This window comes from Mastigoproctus giganteus, chromosome 12 (genome assembly GCF_048544385.1).
Source record: "Mastigoproctus giganteus isolate SK-2022 chromosome 12, ASM4854438v1, whole genome shotgun sequence".
Lineage (NCBI taxonomy): Eukaryota > Metazoa > Arthropoda > Arachnida > Uropygi > Thelyphonidae > Mastigoproctus > Mastigoproctus giganteus.
In genome coordinates, this window is record NC_143586.1 from 101,442,294 (window position 1) to 101,463,962 (window position 21,669).

The 21,669-nt window shown below is 37.6% G+C and overlaps 1 long non-coding RNA gene across 1 annotated transcript in view; it reads right to left on the reverse strand.

Annotated features, from left to right (window-relative positions):
• The window catches only part of LOC150077303 (uncharacterized), a 110,603-nt gene extending 90,353 nt beyond the window's left edge, over positions 1-20,250 (reverse strand). Inside the window, exon 1 of the long non-coding RNA XR_016547691.1 lies at positions 20,162-20,250. This is a non-coding gene — a long non-coding RNA (uncharacterized LOC150077303). The remainder of the gene's footprint in view (positions 1-20,161) is intronic.
• Between the last annotated feature and the right edge of the window lie 1,419 nt (positions 20,251-21,669).

The window sequence follows — 21,669 nt, forward strand, 5'->3', positions numbered from 1 at the left end:
ACCTGTTAGTATCATTTTAGAGCTGGGGAAAATCTTAGAGCTAATGATTAAGAGTACATCCAGAGGAATTTAGACAGATATGGTGTGCTGAATAACACACAACATGGTTTTGTTCAGGGAAATAAAATAATTCAGATTAATATCTTTTATTTTCTTTGTATTTTAAAGCATATCAAAATAATAAAATGTGTCTAAGTTCTAATTTCTGGCATAAATTTTGTGAAATGTCTGCAACGTTCATGGAACACCAGTTGAAAAACACTGCTCAGCACTGAAGTGACCTTTAATGTATTCAAATGTACTAATAGCATTTTCAAACAATGATGAATGAATAAGGGAAAGGAAAAAGTGTGCTCATTGGGTGATTTGATAGATGATAAGGGAAAATATATAGATACACCTTTTGTTTTCTTTCTTTGGATTCAAACTATGTGGTTAGGGTGATGTTGTTCGGTATTTGATAAGTTAACAGACGTAAGCAATGGAAATACCATGTGATCCACAGCTGCCCCCATTTTGACCCCGACGGTTAACTTTAACTCTCAGGTTTCTGATCAATCATTTGGTGGCAGGAGCAGAGTAGTGCCAACTAGTGAACAAGTAAACAGAACTTTGGAAGTGATAAGGGCTAAAGCTCCCACAATGAATACTAGAAAATTTCACTATTTATCATCATTTATTTGGGGGGGGAACCCATGCCTTTCTCACATGGTGTGTAAAGATGGTGACTGCTGTAACCTGTGCTAGCTGTAAAGGTGATGAGTCTTTCAGCAGCAGTTGCAATTACAAACAGTAACATAACCACTTCTTTCTCACTCTTTCCAATTATACTATTTTCATGCAATATATTATTATTATTAGCTACATGGTGCAAGGAAGCCTGAAGCTTATGCTACACCAGCTAAAAAAAAAAAAATTCCCTGAGTTACCCTGTGTGTGTGTGAGTGTGTGTGTGTGAGAGAGAGAGAGAGAGAGAGAGAGAGAGAGAGAGAGAGAGAGAGAGAGAGAGAGAGAGAGAGAGAGAGAGTCAAAAGTAGAAGGGAATCACCAAGAAAGAGAAGAATAAATAATATCCAGCTCAGGACCCTGGGTGTGCCAAACCCATATGATACCTACTTAATGTATCTGTTCACTCTCAAGGCTAGAACAGCTGACCATCCTTTAGCACCATATGGAAAAGTTTTTTTTTTTTTATGAAAACCCCAAACACGAAAGGTATCGAAACCTATAGTACTTAGTACCGTGCATGGGTTGAAGGAGAAGTATGGGGAGGGGGATGCCGGAAACTTTGCTCTAGAGACTAAACATGGGTTTCGCCACTTCAAGCCTCCAATAAGCAAAGTGGTGGTATTTCACCGATTGATGAAAGTCATCTACCACCTGAATGTGGGTTTGTATTCTATCTAGCCAGGAAGAATATTTTAAGGGCTTTTTCTGCAGTGTGGTCAAATTAGTTGGTCTTATTAATACCTACTTAATACTTTTCAGGAACATTTCTCAGAACATGAGTGCTTGATATTAGGTGAGATAGAATTCTTCCTTTACTTAATTATTTCCACCAATGATGAAATGATTTACAAATAGGATAAAAAATTTAACAGCTCTTGATGTAAGTTCCGCATACTTTTTTTTTTTGGAGGCTACAGCCGCAAGCATAGATTTTTGTTTCCAAAAGTTAATCCCAAAGCATTGTCATAATGCAGCTTGATAAGCTTATCCTGGATGGGTAAGAGAAACAGCTTCTTTTAAAAATATCAATCAAGGTATCCCTTCAGTCATCTTGTTTACAAAAATACATCACATATACGATCTTCTAACATTAACTAAGCCCTTAAGATGATCCAAAACTGACCTTCAGTCTCCACAAGCTTAATGCTGGACCAAAGAAAAATGAGTTGTGTCTTTCTGTTCTTATCCAGAACATTTGCAGAGATATAACATTCTATCATAAGAAATAAATAGTCATTTACCTTTTCCTTCTATTGATGAATGAGTTTATACCAGTATCAAGCCAAAAAATTTCATAAAATAATAAAATAAAGAAATAAAATTAAATTTACCACTCCATTTGTCCATTCTGCACAAATATTTTCTGAATTTATTCACCTATCCACTTCCATAGCACTTGGCAGTTTATTCCAACATTTGCTTGCTCTCTGGCTGAATGAATTTCAGCACATTGCTTTCCACAACAACCATTACTTTTCAATTAAAATTTATCAATTTAAATTGAAAAGTAATTAGTCTGCTTAACCCTTTTAGAGCCTTATACACTACACTATGTGCAAATGGCTAGTTTTCAGAGACTGCAATTTAGAGACCCTCTCTTTCTCCTTTTGTGACCCCCCTCTCCAACTAATCCTGTTACTCTTCTCTGCATCTATTCCAACAGATGTGTCCTCCCTAAAATTGGGGATTTCCAAACCTGTACAATGTACTTCAGATGTGGCCTAAAAATTGCCTTATACAATATGATAATCACCTCTGTTTCTGTAACTAAAGTTCCTGTACATCATTGACAGAATCACATGGTCTGTTTAAGCAGTCTTTTTGAACTGCTCAAAGAATTTCATGTTGGACAGAACAATTAGCATTAGTAGAGGCATATGATGCAGGAAAGCAAGCTTACGGAGCATCAGCCAAAAAAAAAAAAAAAAAATTCCACTTCACCCCTCCGTTCGTTCGAAATACCTGTCCAGCTGAGCCTTAAATTTATTTAGGCTATTTAAATTTATTCCTCCACAACAAGGGATGGAAATCTGTTCCACCAACCAACTACCCGCTGGCTAAAGACAAATTTCCGCACATCTATCCTACATCTGTCTTTCGTCAATTTGAATTTATGCCCTCTCAGGTGATTATTCTGAGCAAGAGGAAGAATCCCATCAGCATTGAGCATGCTCAAACCATTCAAGGCTTTATACACCTCTATCAGATCACCTCGCCGGTGCCTAGTCTCCAGATACTGTAATTTGCAAAACTTAAGCCTTTCTTCGTAAGAGCAACACTTTGTTCCATTCACTAATCTTGTTGCCCTTCTCTGTACTCGTAGGCCTCCAGACCTGTATACAGTACTCAAGGTGTGGCCTGACCATTGCCTTATACAAGGGAATAATCACCGCCTTATCTCCCTGCTAGAAAAATTCCTGTATATCATTGACAAGACACCATGAGCTACTCTTGCAGCCAGATATGAAGTTCTCTTGCTCAGAGAACTTCATATCTGCCTGCACAATTACCCCCAGGTCCTTTTCAATCTCTACCACTGTCAGTGTAGTACCACAGAGTTGATACGTTGCTCTGGGGTTGCTGTTTCCCATATGTAGTACTTTACATTTGTCAATGTTAAACTTCATTTGCCACCTCTCAGCCCATCTGCTCAACCTTTCCAGATCCTGTTGCAACAGCATAGCGTCAGTAGTGTCCTTAACAACCCTGCCAACCTTTGTATCGTCTGCAAACTTGGACATTAAGCTTGATATACCATCATCAATATTATTTATAAATACAGAAAACAATAATGGACCCAACACTGAACCCTGAGGGACTCCACTAATAACATTAGTCCACGATGAGCAGTGTCCATTGATTACCACTCTCTGTCTTCTCCCCCTCAACCACCCCTTTATCCATAGCAGCAATTTGCCTCTAATGCCACACTGCTCCAATTTGTGCAGCAGTCTTCCATGTGCAACAGTATCAAAAGCCTTTCTAAGATCCAAGTATATAATATCAAAGTTATTCCCTGCATACAGCTCTTTTGTGACTGCATCATAGTATCCAATCAAATTGGTCAGGCAAGACTTCCCCTTAACAAAACCATGCTGTGTCCGAGCTATAACTGAAGTCTTGTCTAGATGATCCTGCAGTGCATCTTTAACCAGTGCCTCTATTAATTTTCCTGGAACAGAAGTTAAACTCACAGGTCTATAATTACTTGTGTCAGCTTTTGATCCTCCTTTGTGATTTGGGGTCACATTTCACATCTCCAGTCTATGGGTACCTCCCCAGAGTCTTTTTCTCCTAGGTCTTTTTCCTTATTGACTACCTTCAGTTTGGTACTACTCAAATGCAGTATTTTGAATTTATTTAGATTTGCTGGATCCATCTTTGGACTTCTGAAGGGCTTTAGAGTTTATCCTTTTTGGAGAAGTATGAACACTGGTATCCATCTCTTTCTCTGCAAAAAATTCCAAGACTGAATCTTCTGTTGCCTCACCCCACCCCATTTTTTTCTTTCATGGAATTCAGATGGGGCAGTTTTGGTGGCTTTTCCTTACCACTCACTTTTGGTTGAGGTGATGCAGGAGGAGGTATTGATACAGGCATGGCAGATGATTGACACTTATGTGCCGGTTGTGACATACTCTGTTGTAGGCAGAGTTGATGGTAGTGTGGTTCTTTCTGTTTGTGTACCAATGGTACATTTCTCACACACCCTTTGGTCATATGAGAGCTTGCTATTATTTGCTTGTTGAACGTTTCTTGGCCTCTTGATAGGAAATGTTCAGTTCCATTTTTTGTTTTTGAATTTTTTCTCTTCTCACCAATGATATGGTGATAAATACCCAGTGCTTTCCTCGGCAATTGGTATGGATTGGGTTTGGAACTGAACATGACTAGCTCTTTTGGTATTGGGCAGTGCAGTGGGCAAGGCAGAAGTACAACAGACTCTCTGAGAATGGCCATACTTTTGATGTTTAAAACACCTCAGTAGACTGGGAATATAGATCCTTACTGGCCAGTTTAAGCAGCCTTGATGGAACTTGGATGATGTGGGGTACTGAAGGTTAGGATGAGAGCTCAAGAAGGAACTTCTTGAGCTCTCATCCTGAACGAGGAATAAGGCTTTTGGGTGTTCTGTCAACCCTACCTGCCTTCCGATCCTTCTTCTGAACCCCAGAAGGAGGATTTAAATTTCTGATATAATAAAGAAGAAGTTTCATTGCCCTGAGTAACTTACCCACCATTGAACCCTACAACGGATGCTTTGAACCAGCATGTACTTCTTGTGCAAATGGGACAAAAAGTTTATTAGAGAATCATACCCGCATTTCCAATATATATTTGCTCTGTCCCAGGACTAAAGGGAAGGGGACATATTGGAATACAGTTGACCATAGCAGGAAGAACCACCTGCCGAATGATCACGGCAGGTAGTTTGGGATTTTCTGTACTGTCGAAACAGAAGCGATGTATTAGAACTGGGCCCCCTCACCCACCAGATCCCCAAGTTCCAATGGGTCATGACACGTAGTTGCATGCTCTGGATTCCAGTAATGTAACCCTGAAACCTAAGTATGCGATGCTCATCAGGAGGACCAGCCACATCACTGGGAGGTCCCCTAACCATTCACAGGTGCCCACATCAAGAGCCCTTTGTGACAGCATCACAAGAGTTAATTAGATTGGTCAGGCATGATCCACCTTTAACCAATCTATGCTGTGATTTCTTTATGTCTCCAGTCCTATCAAAGTGATTTTGCATTTCTTTTTTAATTATGAACATACTTTCCTTAGTGCAGAATTGAAATTTACAGTTCTGTAGTTACTCACTTCACCCTTTAAACCATGCTTTGAATATTAAATACAGTTGCACATCTCCAAACTGTAGAGACTTCTAAATATGCACTCTTTATAACGGAAAAAGGTTTAACTACCTCTGTTGCAGCTTATTTTAATTTAATTGGATAGAGCCATAGGTGCTTTGTTCACTTTAAGCTCAGAAGTTTCTTTTTACATCTTCCTTTCTGTTAATTATAAAATCATTTAATTCCCAATTCACAATAGACAAACATCTCTAAAAACTTAGATAGATGTGAAATATTTATTCAGTTTGTCAGCAATCTGTATAAGGTCATGAACATTTATATCTAATGGACCACTGTGATTCATTTCTTTCCTTCTAGTTTTAACATACCCAAATAATTCTTGCTACCTTTCCTGGATTCTTAGCCAAGGAATTTTCATAATCTGACTTAGCTGGCCTAATTCTCCAATTAACTTGATTGTAGGCTTGTTTATACTTACCATAAGGTTCTATAACCCCCCCCCCCCGATAATTCATAATCAACCCACACATTTTTCTTCTCTACTGTGAAGGCTCACCAGTTTATTTGACATCTATTTTGGTGTAAAATTTGAACATCTCTTATTTGGTAAATAAATTCATCAACTACTGAGTGCCAGGCATTCAGGATGAAGGGTCCGTAGTCACGAATGGTCGTTAGTGTAGTATCTGAAATAGAGAGCTTTATGCTAACTGAAAAAAAGTTTCCAGTACCCCGGCTTGGCCTAAAACTGAGGAACTAACAAAAACGTTGTCTATTTGAGTCTTTCCAGTTGTTGTGAATGACAAGGGTGGGAGAAACAACTCCGACTTCTTCCTGGAGAAGGGATTAAAGTCTTGGGGAGAAGTGACTGGCAGGTGAGGGCCATGCAAGACCCCACACTTGTTATTGTTATTTATTTGGTTTTTTAGGAGCATTAGCAACTAAGGCCATATTGCTCCGGGATATGCGGTGGTCATTCCCTGACCTTTCCACATCCTCCTTATTTGGTGGTGACGGGCTCGAACCCAGGTCTAATCAAGAAGCATGTGCTACGCACTGTTGCTCCTTCCCACCTGGCTACAGAGGCGCCTAAGACTGCGCAGGTGCCTTCCCACCACTGGCTCCCTGAGTACCTCCTTGCTGGGACAACTCCAGCTTTGAAAATTGTTAAAAAATACTTCTTGTCACAAAATTTATAAATGACCTTTATAGAATTATTAACTAACTATTTAGCAACCTTTTTGTCACCAAAAGGAGAGTTACTTAGTACAACAAAGCATCCTATCAAAGTGCAATAAAAAAAAATTTTTTTTTTTTAAATTTTAACACAAAAAGTAAATGATAGATTTCAATTGGAATAGTTTTCCCTTAATAAGCATCAAATAACGCATAGCTAATGCGATTTTTAAATTTTTAGCTCCATCAGCTAAAACAGAAATAGAGGGGGGAAGACGCAAAAATTACTCACATTTTTCTGTCTGGTGCTGCCATTTTTAATTTTAAAATTATATTTTAAGCCTATACTTGTTGAGCTCTTTCCAACAGTGTATAATAAGCTATAGGTTGTTGACATTTTTATCCCCCCCTCCCCCCATTTCTCAGACAAATTTTTGTCAACAACGATTAATATGGTGTTATGTTGGCCTACATGATGTACAAACCCAGGCAAAATTTCAAGTTAATAGGTTGAGTGGTTCCAGAGATACAATGCTGTGACAGACGGACGGACAAACAGACAACCGAGTGACATTATAAGGGCCCTTCGTTAGACTACGGACCATAAAACACTTAATGGCATCTATGATTACCTGAATCCTCTGAACAATTTCCATTTGGAATTTATTTTCTGTCAACATTTGATGGTCCCACTGAAAAGAGTTTAAAAAAAATGTCTCAGCTGATTATATTCACCTTTGTAAAAACAAAATCCCTTCCCTTATCCCTTAACAATATTTATTCCTCTGAAGAAATTCCAAACAAATACACTATAACAACTGCCTCTAAAGATTCGCTGAATTGATGATTCTTAATACATGATGAATTACTAACAACCACCAGATCAGAGTACCAATTGTTGTCTTTCATTGAATAAGTCATTCAAACAGAAAATGTTCTGCCACTGAGTGAGCTGCCAACTCATGAGCTCCAAATCAATATATGGAAAGTTAATATTCCCCCATGGCAAGACATTCTGATTTGCTGGCCCAGTCTATTATACTACTCAGCATGTCATTATACTCATTAAGATGCAGCATGTCAATTGCCTTATCTAACAGGATAATCACCTCCTTGTGGTACAGCTTATGGGGTTTTCTTAATGTCATATAAGAATTTTGCCAGTGAAATTTTTCAACTTCACGACAGACTGTACAATTATCCCTAGGAATTTACAAGATTCTTCGCACCAAAGTAATTCACACTGATTTGTAACTGTTATATATTCCCAACCTGATAAATGCAAAAGATTTGGTGTGATTAGTTTTTCCTCAGTTTGGCAATTGGCACAAATTTTAATGTATTCAACTTTCTGCTTGATATATGAGTAGTTTCTAATTCTGTAATAAACTATTTGAGTGCCTACATATGTAGACATGAATAGTATCTTATGTACAGCAGCACCAGAATGTTAATTTGATTATACCACATTGTAATGAATGCAGAACTCTGTAAAAGGCCAGAAGTGTGTGTGTGTTATTTCTGGCCACTTTGTCACAAGGAAAGCAATCACCGGGAAAGCCTGCCCAGTGCCTGTCTACACCACGAGGAGGTGGGCCACAATTAAGTGTGAATCATAGTGAACCTTAGGCACTATTACAAAGGTCACAAAGGAGGTTAGGCAGGCGAAGGCAAATTACGAGAAATCTTTGGCAAAAGATGCTAAGAAAAACAGCAAGGATTTCTTTACTTATATAAACTCTAAAAGGAAGGGGTTGAATCTGATTGGTCCACTTGACATCGATGGTTCGACTGTTGATGATCCTGCTCAGATAGCAAACAAACTGAATGAGTATTTTGCATCTACATTCACACGTGAGGAATTATTAAGGTTTGAAAATGGCAGAAGGTTATCAAATTGTAGCAGGATACTTAATGATTTTGTAATAGCTGAAAGCAAAGTGGAGGAGAAATTGTTGAAGTTAAACATAAGAAAAGCACCTGGGGTGGATGGGATCTATCCAGTTATATTAAAGGAGGCAGCAAAGGAACTAAGCAAACCCTTAGCCATAATTATGAGAGCATCCTTGGACTCAGGGGAGGTCCCCACGGACTGGATGTGTGCAAATGTATCCCCAGTTCACAAAGGGGGATCGATGGGTGACACGAGTAATTACAGACCAGTTAGTTTAACTTCTGTTCCGGGTAAAATAATGATAATGGAGTCACTGGTTAAAGATGCATTGCAGGATCATCTAGACAAGACTGCAGCAATAATTCAGACACAGCATGGGTTTGTTAAGGGAAAGTCTTGTCTGACAAATTTGATAGGATATTATGATGTGGTTACAAGGGAACTGGATGCAAAAAATAATTTTGATATCATATATTTGGATTTCAGGAAAGCTTTTGACACTGTTGCACATGGAAGACTATTATACAAATTGGAGCAGAATGGTATTCAGGGTAAGTTGCTACAATGGATAAAAGGATGGTTGAGTGGGAGAAGACAGAGGGTGGTAATCAATGGGTGCTGCTCTTCGTGGACTAATGTTATTAGTGGAGTCCCGCAGGGTTCGGTGTTGGGTCCTCTGTTGTTTTGTATATTTATCAATGATATTTATGAAGGTATATCAGGCTTAGTGTCGAAGTTTGCAGATGTTCAAAGTTCAAGATGTTCAAGGTTGGCAGGGTTGTTTATGACAGAATGGCAGTGTGCTACTGCAACAGGATCTAGATAATTTGGCCAGATGGGCTAAGAAGTGGAAACCGAAGTTTAACCTTGACAAATGCAAAGTACTGCATATGGGTAGAAGTAACCCTAGAGAAATGTATCAACCAACTATGTGGTACTACACTTAAGGTGGTAGAAAATGAAAAAGACCAGGGAGTAATTGTGCAGTCAGATATGAAGTTTTCTGAGCAATGCAGACAGGCTGCCAGGACAGGTCATGAGTTTTTGTCAATGATATATATGAATTTTGCTAGCAGGGAAAAGGGGGTGATTGTCCCTCTGTATAAGGCCACGCCATGAGTACTGCGTACAGGTCTGGAGGCCTCATTTTAGGAAGGATGTAGATTTGCTTGAGCGTGTACAGAGAAGGGCAACAAGATTGGTGAGGGGAATGAAGGGATCCTCTTACCAAGAGAGGCTTAAGTTCTGCAAATTGCAGTGGCTGGAGACTAGGCACCTGCGCGGTGATCTGATTGAGGTGTATAAGGCCTTGAACGTGTTGAGCACGCTGAATTCTGATGGAATCCTTCCACTTGTTCAGATTACGAACCTAAGGGGGCATAAATTCAAATTAAGAAAAGACAGATGTAGAATAGATGTGCGGAAATTTGCCTTTAGCCAGCGGGCGGTTAATTACTGGAACAAACTTCCATCTGGCGTTGTGGAAGTTGATAGGTTAAATAAATTTAAGGAGGAACTGGACAGGCGGGAATGGTGTGATTTTTTTTTTTTTTTTTGGCTGATGCTGCATAAGCTCATACACTTGCTTTCTTGCATCACATGCCACTACTACTACTGATGATTCATTGAGGATAAAATTGGGCAATAAATAAATATCCCAATAACGCTGATAGTTAATATTTTATTGGAAATAAACAAAAAAATATCAAATTTGGAATTGTGTAGTAAGGAATATAAATATAGTTAACTAATGAACAGACATCAAATAAAACTTCATTGACTTTAGATTTTTTTACCGTGACTACACTTACCAACACTATGGCAACTAAACATAATAGCATGTAACCAGGAAAAAGGGATTGTCTTGTGATTTGGTTAATGAAATGATTGTTAGTAAAAAATTTGGGATTTAACCCTCATTTTTGCTATGAATGAATATGATTTTTTCACCCCTGAATGTGAGATGTGTACACCCAAAATTCAACTGTCACCCCACAGTTTGAGAAATGCTGCCAAACCCTCAATTGCCCAAATTAAGGGTACCAGCCAAATAAAAAATATATTAATAAAAAAGATAAAAATTATATTAATAATAAAATAAAAAATTAAAAAATAATAATAAATAAATAAATAAAACTGGAAAAACAGTATAAGCTAAGGCAATATATATGCACAACCTGGAAATATATTAACTTTACATTTCTGTGATATCTTTCACAATAGATTCATACGACATTATATGAATAAGTATATTCATGTACATTATAAAGTCAGTGAGTCAAAGTCAAAAACAAAATGTTTAAGAGTATGTAGGTTTCGACTAAAAATAGTTCAAAGGTCAGAAGTCCAAAAACTTACAGGTGTCGACTTACAGAAGTTTTTTATACAAGTTTAGTATGGTATTTATTATTCAAGGGAAGTCAAGAAGTAAGAGAAACAGATGACGTTTACATTATAATAAGCTTAATAACTAGAAAGTGTGCTTTAAGCTTCAAAAAGCTATGAAAGTACATGAATAGTCATAAAATAAAAAAAAAACATCACAAAAGAGGCACTAATATAGATTTAAAAATTGCTGATTAAAATTAAAACAAGAAATATACCACCCAAAAGTTTAATTATCAGGATTTCTAGTTAAATTGCAATCAGCATCTAATCTTTTCCTATATTCAAATACTGCTTTAGCATAATTTTGAAGCACCTGAAAGTTGATGGCATTTTCTAAAATTTGGTTTCCTAAGCAATTTGGATAATTCCTGTTATATGAAAAAGCTGAGTTCTAAAATTTTCAAGAAATATACAACAATATAATATGTGTCGCCAGTCTCCCAGTTGCTAATTCAGTAATTGAAAGGATAGGCACAAATCAGAGGGTAAAAATTTAAAATAAGCTAACTTAAAGGACCAGTTTCCTGTTAAAATATAATTTGCGTATAAACTGGGCATGAGCCATTTCACAGTGTTCTTACTTAAAAATATAACTGAAGGTACAAATTTCTTCGTAACTGCAACTTTCGCAGAGGTGTGCTACCTTTCCTGTCACATATCTTTCCGGATCCAAAAGCATCTTAGTTTTCTCTTTTAGGAGATATATTAATAATTATTCTATCAAAATTAATTAGCATTAGCATTAATAGAGGCATACAGAGCAAGAAAGCAAGCTTATATAGCATCAACCAAAAAAAAAAAAAAAAAAAAACCTTCCCGTTTCACCCATCCATTCACTCAAAAAGTTTGTCTTTTTTTTTTTTTTTTTTTTATGAAAACCCCAAACACGAAAGGTATCAAAACCTATAGTACTTAGTACCGTGCATGGGTTGAAGGAGAAGTATGGGGGGAGGGGGATGCCGGAAACTTTGCTCTAGAGACTAAACATGGGTTTCACCACTTCAAGCCTCCAATAAGCAAAGTGGTGGTATTTCACCGGTTGATGAAAGTCATCTACCACCTGCTCTAGTTCAGTCTTGAATTTATTAAAGCTGTCAACTTCCAAGACGGATGGAAGTGTGTTCCAGCAATCAAACACCCTCTGGCAAAAGACAAAAAATTCGACAACTGTCTTTCCTCAATTTCAATTCATGCCCCCTCAGGTTTGTAATCTGAGCAAAAGAAAGAATCCCACCAGCATCAAACCTGCTCAACCCATTCAAGACTTACACTAATACATACACCAATCAGATTATCTCTCAGGTGCCTAATCTCCAGACCCTGCAATTTGCAGAACTTTAGCCGTTCTTTGTAACAGCACCCCTTTGTTCCCCTCACCAGTCTTATTACCCTTCTCTGGCAACTCGACATCCTTCCTAAAATGAGACCTACAGACCTGTATGCAGTACTCAAGGCGTGGCCTGACCATTTTCTTATACAAGTGGATAATCATCTCCTTATTCCTGCTAGCAAAATTCCAATGACCAGACTGGATGAACTATTCTTGCAGCCTGTCTGCACTGTCAAAAAATCTCATAACTGACTGCATAATTACCCCCAAGTCTTTTTCATTCACCACTACTCGAGTGTAGTACCGCACAGTTGGTATGCAATTCAGGAGTTACTGCTACCCATATACAGTAATAGTGGCATGTGATGCAAGAAAGCAAGTGTATGAGCTTATGTAGCATCAGCCAAAAAAAAAACAAAACTCAACCAATCCCTCTAAATGTTTGTCCAGATCCTCCTTGAATTTATTTAACCTATCAACTTCCACGACAGATGGAAATTTGTTCCAGCAATTAACCACCTGCTGGCTATAGGCAAATTTCGGCACATCTATTCTACAACTGTCTTTCTTCAATTTGAATTTATGCCCCCTTAGGTTCATATTCTGAGCAAGTGGAAGATTCCCATCAGAATTCAGCATTCTCAACCCGTTCAAGGCCTTATACACCTCAAACAGATCACCTTGCAGGTGCCTAGTCTCCAGCCACTGCAATTTGCAGAACTTAAGCCTCTCTTGGTAAGAGGATCCCTTCCTGCTCCCACCAACCTTGTGCCCTTCTCTGAATACGCTCAAGCAAATCTACATCCATCCTAAAATGAGGCCTCCAGACCTGTACATAGTACTCAAGGCATGGCCTGAGCATTGCCTTATACAAAGAGGCAATAACCTCCTTTTCCCTGCTAGCAAAATTCCTGTATATCATTGACAAAACCCCATGACCTGCTCTTGCAGCCTGTCTGCATTGCTCAGAAAACTTCATATCTGACTGTACAATTACTCCCAGGTCTTTTTCATTTTCTACCACCCCTAAGCGTAGTACCACACAGTTGGTACGTTCCTCTGGGGTTACCCATATTCAATGCTTTGCATTTGTCAATGTTAAACTTCAGTTACCAATTCTCAGACCATCTTCCCAAATTTTATAGATTCTGTTGCAGTAGCACACTGTCATTAACAACCCTGCCAACCTTTGTATCATCTGCAAAGTTCGACACTAAGCCACATATACCCTCACCAATATCATTGATAAATATACAAAATAACATTGGACCCAACACCGAATGCTGTGGGACTCCATTAATAACATTAGTCCACGAAGAGCAGCATCCATTGATCACCACCCTCTGTCTTCTCCCACTCAACCATCCTTTTATCCATTGTTGCAACTTACCCTTAATACCATTCTGCTCCAATTTGTACAATAGTCTTCCATGCGCAACAGTGTCAAAAGCTTTCCTGAAATCCAAGTATATGATATCAAAATTACTTTTTTGCATCCAGTTCCTTTGTAACCGGATCATAGTATCCAATCAAATTTGTCAGACAAGACTTTCCCTTAACAAACCCATGCTGTGTCTGAATTATTGCTGCAGCCTTGTTTAGATGATCCTGCAATGAATCTTTAGCCAATGACTCCATTATTTTACCCGGAACAGAAGTTAAACTAACTCATCTGTAATTACTCGTGTCACCCTTCGATCCCCCTTTGTGAATTGGGGATACATTTGCACATCTCCAGTCCTTTTCCCCTGAGTCCAAGGATGTTCTCATAATTATGGCTAAGAGTTTGCTCAATTCCTTTTGCCACCTCCTTTACTATAACTGGATAGATCCCATCCACCTCAGGTGCCTTTCTTATGTTTAACTTCAACAATTTCTCCTCTATTTTGCTCTCAGTTATTACAAAATCTATAAACACCCTTCTACAATTTGATAACCTTTTGTCACTTTCAAACCTTAATAACTCCTCATGTGTGAATGTAGATGCAAAATACTCATTCATTTTGTTTGCTATCTGAGCAGCATCATCAACAGTGGAACCATCGATATCAAGTGGACCAATCAGATTCATCCCCTTCCTTTTAGAGTTTATATAAGTAAAGAAATCCTTGCTGTTTTCCTTAGCATCTTTTGCCAAAGATTTCTCGTAATCTGCCTTCGCCTGCCTAACCTCTTTTGTGACCTGATTACAGCCTATCTTATATCTAGCATAGGCATCTGTCTCCTGATAATTTATATGCAGCCCATGCATTTTTCTTTTCTGCCAAGAGTCTCACTTGTTTAACTGACATCCACTTAGGCTTAAACCTTGAACTTAGTTGGCATAAAAAGTCTAGTAATATCCCTGAATGCTTCCCATTTAGAATTTGCTGTGATAACATCATCAGTTGGTCTCACTATACAGAATTTAAAAACTGTCTGAGACCACTGTACTCACCTTTATGAAAGCAAAAAAACCCTTCCCTTTTCCCCTGATGGTAGTTACATCTCTGAGTAAATCACACATCAGTACACTGTGATCATTGCCACCTAGTGGTTCCTATATCTGTAAATTCTTAATGAATGAAAAATCACTGCTAATAACCAGATCAACAGTATTACTCCCTCTGGTTGCCTCTCAAACATGCTGCAGAAGAAAATAATCATCCAACAAATCCACAAAAGTTTTGCTAGTATCTGAGTGACCAATCCGCAAGTTCCTGTCTATATCTGAGAAGTTAAAATCCCTCATTATAAGACATTCTGATTTACTGGCCCACTCTATTTCTCTGTATAGTTGTTCATTATACTTATCAGAGCCATTATGCTGATAACGTACTCCTATACTCTATTTTGCTTTCCTAGTGCTTATGTCACACCATACTGACTCAACACTTCACTGTCCCACCATGCCATCTGGATGCACTTCCTTAGATTTTATGTATTTTTTAACTAACAGCATGACTCTTCCTTCCTTTTTAACCTGTCTATCCTTTCTGTACACTTTGTACTCCCTAAATTCCAATTCCATGTTCCTTATATCTGTAACACCACTTCTCTGATATCCCAACAATATCTGCCTTTAATTGTCTTGACCAGCACCACAAATTCATCAAATATATTTACTATAGTCCTAAAATTGGTGTACATGCAAGTATACATGCACCTATTCTTACTTTACCCTAAGAGTACACAGCCCATGTATTTACTTGTTCCATGATGACTCCCAGCAGTCCTTAGTCCCAAGCACCTTACTGTCCAGGCTGCTGCTCATTCCAATAGAAGCAGTGGAAGAATCACTTCCACCTCTGCCTATGGCTACTGTTAATCTATTCGTTTGTGAACCCACCCCACTAAACTGGCTGTTTCCCCCCTAACATGCCTCGATAGCATCAGCAAATATTTTTGAACCCTTTCTCTTGAAGTGTAATACCATTCCTGTAGAAACAATCTCTCTCCTGTTAACAAGCAAATTCTACCCATGTGCCTTGCACAATCTCTCCAGAGCCAAATTGATTGACAAGGCTCTCATCATATACTCTCTCCTATCATGTCTGGACAGAATTGCAGACACTTTCAAATTTAGCCCTAACTTGTGACTTTTTTCAACATTGACAAGTACTTGTTAAGTTAGTCCGGAGATATATTCTTAATGTCGTTAGTGCCAACGTATTCAATAATATCACCCTTAAAAGATGATATCTGCTCTACATCATCAACTTCTGCCCCTGGCAGACATACCATGATCCTATTCCACCTATCCTTTTTGCACAATATATTTCCCATCTCCCTGGCAATTGAGTCACCGACAATAACTAGCTCCTGTGGGACCAGCACATTTTGCTGTGAATATTGCCACTGTGTTGCCTGATGACCAAGAGTGAGCTCTGGCATTGAGTTGGGCAGCTGAGAGCTCTCTTCAAACCTCTCATAGACACCCATCAGAACACTGAATTGGCATCTAATTTCTTGACACTCTCTGCACCTGTACATGTTAAGTAAGCCTGGAAATCTCCTACTCTTAATGTCGTTAGTGCCAACATGTATAACAATATCACCCTTTGTGCGCTTAAAGATGATATCTGCTCTATGTCATCAACTTTTGCCCCTAGCAGACGTATCCTGGTCCTTTGTGTGTGTGTGTGCACCACACACACACAAAGACATCCTCCTTGGCTAGATCATGTCCTGTTCCAGATAGATTTGCAAGCATTTCACAAGTTGCACATTTTTTTAGGCTGTGATGCATTGGAGAATCACTCTCTTTAGTTCTCTCCCGAGCCACACTACTTTGTGCACATTGCTTTGCTGCTCTAGTTTGGGACATAATTTCCATTTAAATATGATTTAATTAATTAACAATGAAAATTAATAAGGTTAATAAATTTAATTGATTAATTGACTATACTATACTAGACTACTAAGCTAATGCAGTGATACATATTATGCTATCTAATTTTATCAAGTTCGAGATATATGCTATCAAGTTACATTATACCATAACAATCACAATGTTAAATTAGTTATATCCTTAAGCTAAGTACAAAAAATATGTCCAAAAGGAGATTAAAACCTTCAAACTACTTATTTATTACAATTAAAACCTTTTCTTCTGCACTAATGGTTACGTGCATAAACACCGATACAATAGTGGTATGAGTAGTGAGTTGCAACTTACAAAATAACTAGCTAAATTTAAAAAATAACCTAAAAAATGCTATTATGCCTATTTAATTTATTTGTAAAACATAAATTAATATTTTAATTAATCAAAAATTCAATAAAATTTCTAAGAAAACTTATCAGTTTGCAGGAGCTTAAGAAGTGTACATCTCCACACCTATAGTCTCATTCAACCAATTGTTATACCTTTTCTGATGTAATAAGACAAGTCAGAGTAAACAAATTGCAGATCTAGGTGTAAGAAGCCAGGTAATGCCTGGAGGGCAGGGTTTGAGACAATTCAAGGTCTTCAATAGAACTAAAAGGAAACTGCGTTGAATGCAGTTTAATTTAGGCTGAACTGTAAAGACCCCCCTGCAGCATAAGTTACTATAGGAATTATAACTAGTTCATAGAGAATGCACAGTGTTTGATGTTTTAGACCCCAGTCCATATGAGTGGAAATTTTCTTTCCAAATCATTTAGAAATAGTATTTCTTAACTTTTTCTACTAGTTGAGATGAGGTGAGAAAGTTAGTCTGCTCTCAATAAGAATGCCAACGTATTTCAAAGAGGTAACAAAGGGAACTGAGATTCCATTAATTTTAACTAGTGGCAGACAAGTTTGAGACAAAGTTTCTTTAAAGACTATTAAGTCTTAGATGCAGAGGTGGTAAGTTTATTTTCAACTGACCAGTTATAAAGTTCTTTTAAGATATTATTAGCTGTATGTTCTAATTGGAAGTTAGCATAAAAAAGAAAACTAAGTCATCTGCATAAGCCTAGAGCAAAATAGTTTGAAAAATCCTTGGAGTAACCATTAATTTAAGACAAGACTCCAGATTAAAGGTCCAAGTATAGTTTCCACAAGTTTTCCATGGATGTCCCTTGAGGATATCCATAGAAAACTTGTTATTTTGACAATACAAAAATTAGATGTGACAGTTATAAAACAATCTTAAAAGTAGTGGTGCACGAGCTTAAAGAGATTGTAAGGAAAATTTAGGGACCTTAAGACCTCGAGGGCACTTTCCCATCAGAGGGAATCAAAAGCACCTTCAAAGTCAACAAATACAGCTAATACGTATTAAGTAGAAGTATTTTGTATAAGATTAAAAATATAAATGAGAGCATCTTCAGCACTGTGACCCTGTCAAAATCCAAATTGATTTGATGCATAGACACTGTTTTCTAAAAGCAAGTTATTCTAAAAGACATAAGCCTTTCAAGTACTTTACCAAGATATGCCAATAAAGCTATCGTTCTGTATGAACCTGGGTGGTTGACAGGTTTGATGATAATTTTCAATAGAGAACTTTTCCAAATGGAGGGAAAGATAGAGGAATGAAAACATTTATTGAAAATGTTTAATCAATATATTTGGACATTTAGTGTGCAACTTACTTATGAAAGCTCCCTTGACAAAGTCAGAACCAGGACATTTATTCTAACGGATTCTTGCAATAGTGTTGTTAACTTCCTCAGGAGTAAGAGGGTCATTAAGGGTAGAGTAACAATCCAAGTTTAATTGCCTAATAACCTGATGAATAGGCAAATCAGATTCAGGGTCACCCAGTAAGAATAAGACATTAATTATGGATTCTACAGTAGACTGCCAAGATAGTGATTCAGAGTTATTAGAAACTACAGAATTATAAATAATCTGACAATGTAATTGGTCACGCGCTATTTTAGCATTAGCATTAGTAGAGGCATATGATGCAAGAAAGCAAGCTTATTCAGCATCAGCCAAAAAAAAATACAAAACACACCACTCCCATTTCACCCCTCCGTTCGCTCGAAATACCTGTCCAGCTGAGCCTTAAATTTTTTTAGGCTATCAACTTCAACAACAAGTGATGGAAGTCGGTTCCACCAACCAACCACCCGCTGGCCAAAGGCAAATTTCCGCACATCTATCCGACATCCGTCCTTCCTCAATTTGAATTTATGCCCTCTGAGGTGATTATTCTGAGCAAGATGAAGAATCCCATTGGCATTGAGCATGCTCAAACCATTCAAAGCCTTATAAACCTCTATCAGATCACCTCGCCGGTGCCTAGTCTCCAGACTCTGTAATTTGCAAAACTTAAGCCTTTCTTCGTAAGAGCAACCCTTTGTTCCATTCACTAATCTTGTTGCCCTTCTCTGTACCCGTTCCAGCAGCTCTACATCCTTCTTGAAGTGAGGCCTCCAGACCTGTATACAGTACTCAAGATGTGGCCTAACCATTGCCTTATACAAGGGAATAATCACCTCCTTATCCCTGCTAGAAAAATTCCTGTATATCATTGACAAGACACCATGAGCTACTCTTGCAGCTCGTCTGCACTGCTCAGAAAACTTCATATCTGCCTGCACAATTACCCCCAGGTCCTTTTCATTCTCCACCACTGTCAGTGTAGTACCACAGAGTGGAAACAAAAAACCCCTCAAGGGGTTTTGTTTCCAGCATCAAAGACAAATTTTCTCCATGTTTCAATTTTACATTTTAAAATTAATTTATCACACTGCTTTTTGTTTTGAAGATAAATATTACATAATTGTGCAATGCCAGGTAATGGCCATATTCTACATCTTCATTAATAGAACTTTCTAGCTTTAAAAACAACAGGGATAAATTTAAAATATATCTAATAAAAATAAAATAAATTTAAATTAAAATAGCAGATTGAACAAATAGTGCACACTCCAGAGATGTTAAATTCTTGGAAAAGTGATCAAAATAAGAAAATTGATTTATTTATAGTTTCTAAAAATCTATTCCATTTAATTTCCTGCAAAGAATAACAAGTTAATGTACAGAGTGAATTATAAGACAAATTGTTTGAACTATAATTTTTTAATAAAATGGCTCAACAATCAGAGAATTCCCAGTCAACATAAACCACTTCAAAATTAATAAGCAATGTTGTAAAATAAACTGATCAACTAGATGTCCTCTATTATCAGTAAATGAGCTAAAAAATCAAGAGGATTTTGCGTTTAGGTCACTGCCAATAATAATTTTGGAAGAGTCAAGAAACCGGATAGCATAGTCAAGAAAAGATAAGATTGGATCTATATCTTCAGCGGGAGCACAGTAAACAGAAAAGACAGACATTACCAGAGAAATCAGTGATAAGTATGTATGTAATAAACTGGGAACATAATCCATTTTACCACTAATATCTAATGTACCATTTTAGACTTCATTCTGCAATTGTCCATTCTACAACTGCACAGCGAGGATTTTTTTGTCCATTAATTTGGAGAATCTGAATTTCATTTACACAAGAAGAACATTGAATAAAATTAGTGGCTACAGTGGCGCTGCTTGTAGACTGTGTTTAAATGTGCTCTCAGTTTATTAAACTTTGGTGGTTTGAAGCATAAAAAAACTGAAAATACACCTTACCATAGGGAAAAAAGAGATAGAGGATTCATTAGACATATATTTTTATGTCTGAGTAGTAAATATTTAAGCTCTAAGACTAAAATAAAACTTTAACGGTTAGTGCGTTCGAAGGATAGTGAAGATTATGCAGCGGTTTAACACTAATGAAAGGAATTTAAATTTTGAAATATAGAAGCGAATATTTAAAAATGTATGAAATCAGTGTCACCTTATGAATAAATTCATTCTGCTCTTGACCTGGTCCCAAAAAAGGATGTTCTGATACTCATGGGTGATTTTAATGCAAAAGTAGGCAAAACAGTTTCTTCTAGTCCAGAATCTGGTAGGTTTGGCCTTGGCACTAGAAATGAGTGGGGTGAAAGTTTAATTGAATTTTGTCATCTGAACAGTCTTGTCATATGTAACACCAACTTTCAGCAGCACCCAAGAAGGCTCTATACATGGAAATCTCCTGATCATAAAACAAGGAATCAGATTGATTATATCCTTATGCAGCAAAGGTGGCGCTCCAGTGTAATCACAGCAAAAACACTTCCTTCAGCAGATTGTGGCAGTGATCATCAGCTACTCCACATCGTTCTCAAGCTGAAGCTGAAAAAGATCATGAATAAGGTTTTCCATAGACGATTGGATGTAGAAAATATTCCAAATGATTATATGCTTGAAACAGGCAATCGTTTTCAAGCTCTATTAGAACTAGATGACTATATGTTGCCTGAGGAAATGTGGGAAAATACAAAAAGCATTATTAAAGATTCAGAAAATGACACATTAGAGAAAGGTCAAAAATCAGGAAGCCTTGGCTTACAGAAACCACTTTTAAACTTATTGAACAGAGAAGAACTGCAAGGGCCCAGGGTGTACAAGGAAATGAAGAGTATCAGGAACTAAGCAAAGTCATCAAGTGCTGTTTAAGCCAGGACAAACAGAATTATATCAATCGACAGTGTAAAGAAATTGAATACCACAACAAACGAAACAACACTAAAAAGATGTATGATGTAATTAAGTCCTCAAGACAAAAGTTCCGACCAAAACTTAATGTAATTAAGGACTCCAAAGAGGAAATTTTAAAAGAGGAGAACACAATCAAAGGAAGGTGGAAAGAATACTGTAAGCAGCTCTTCCGAGCACCTGCTGACACTAATGATCTGCCACCCACTTTTCAAGGCTGTGATCATGAACCAGTTCCACTGAAGGAAGAAGTTGAAAAAGTCATCAGAGAACTAATGTGTGGCAAGTCACCTAGAATTGATGAAATCCCAGCGGAAGTGATTAAAGCTACAGGTGT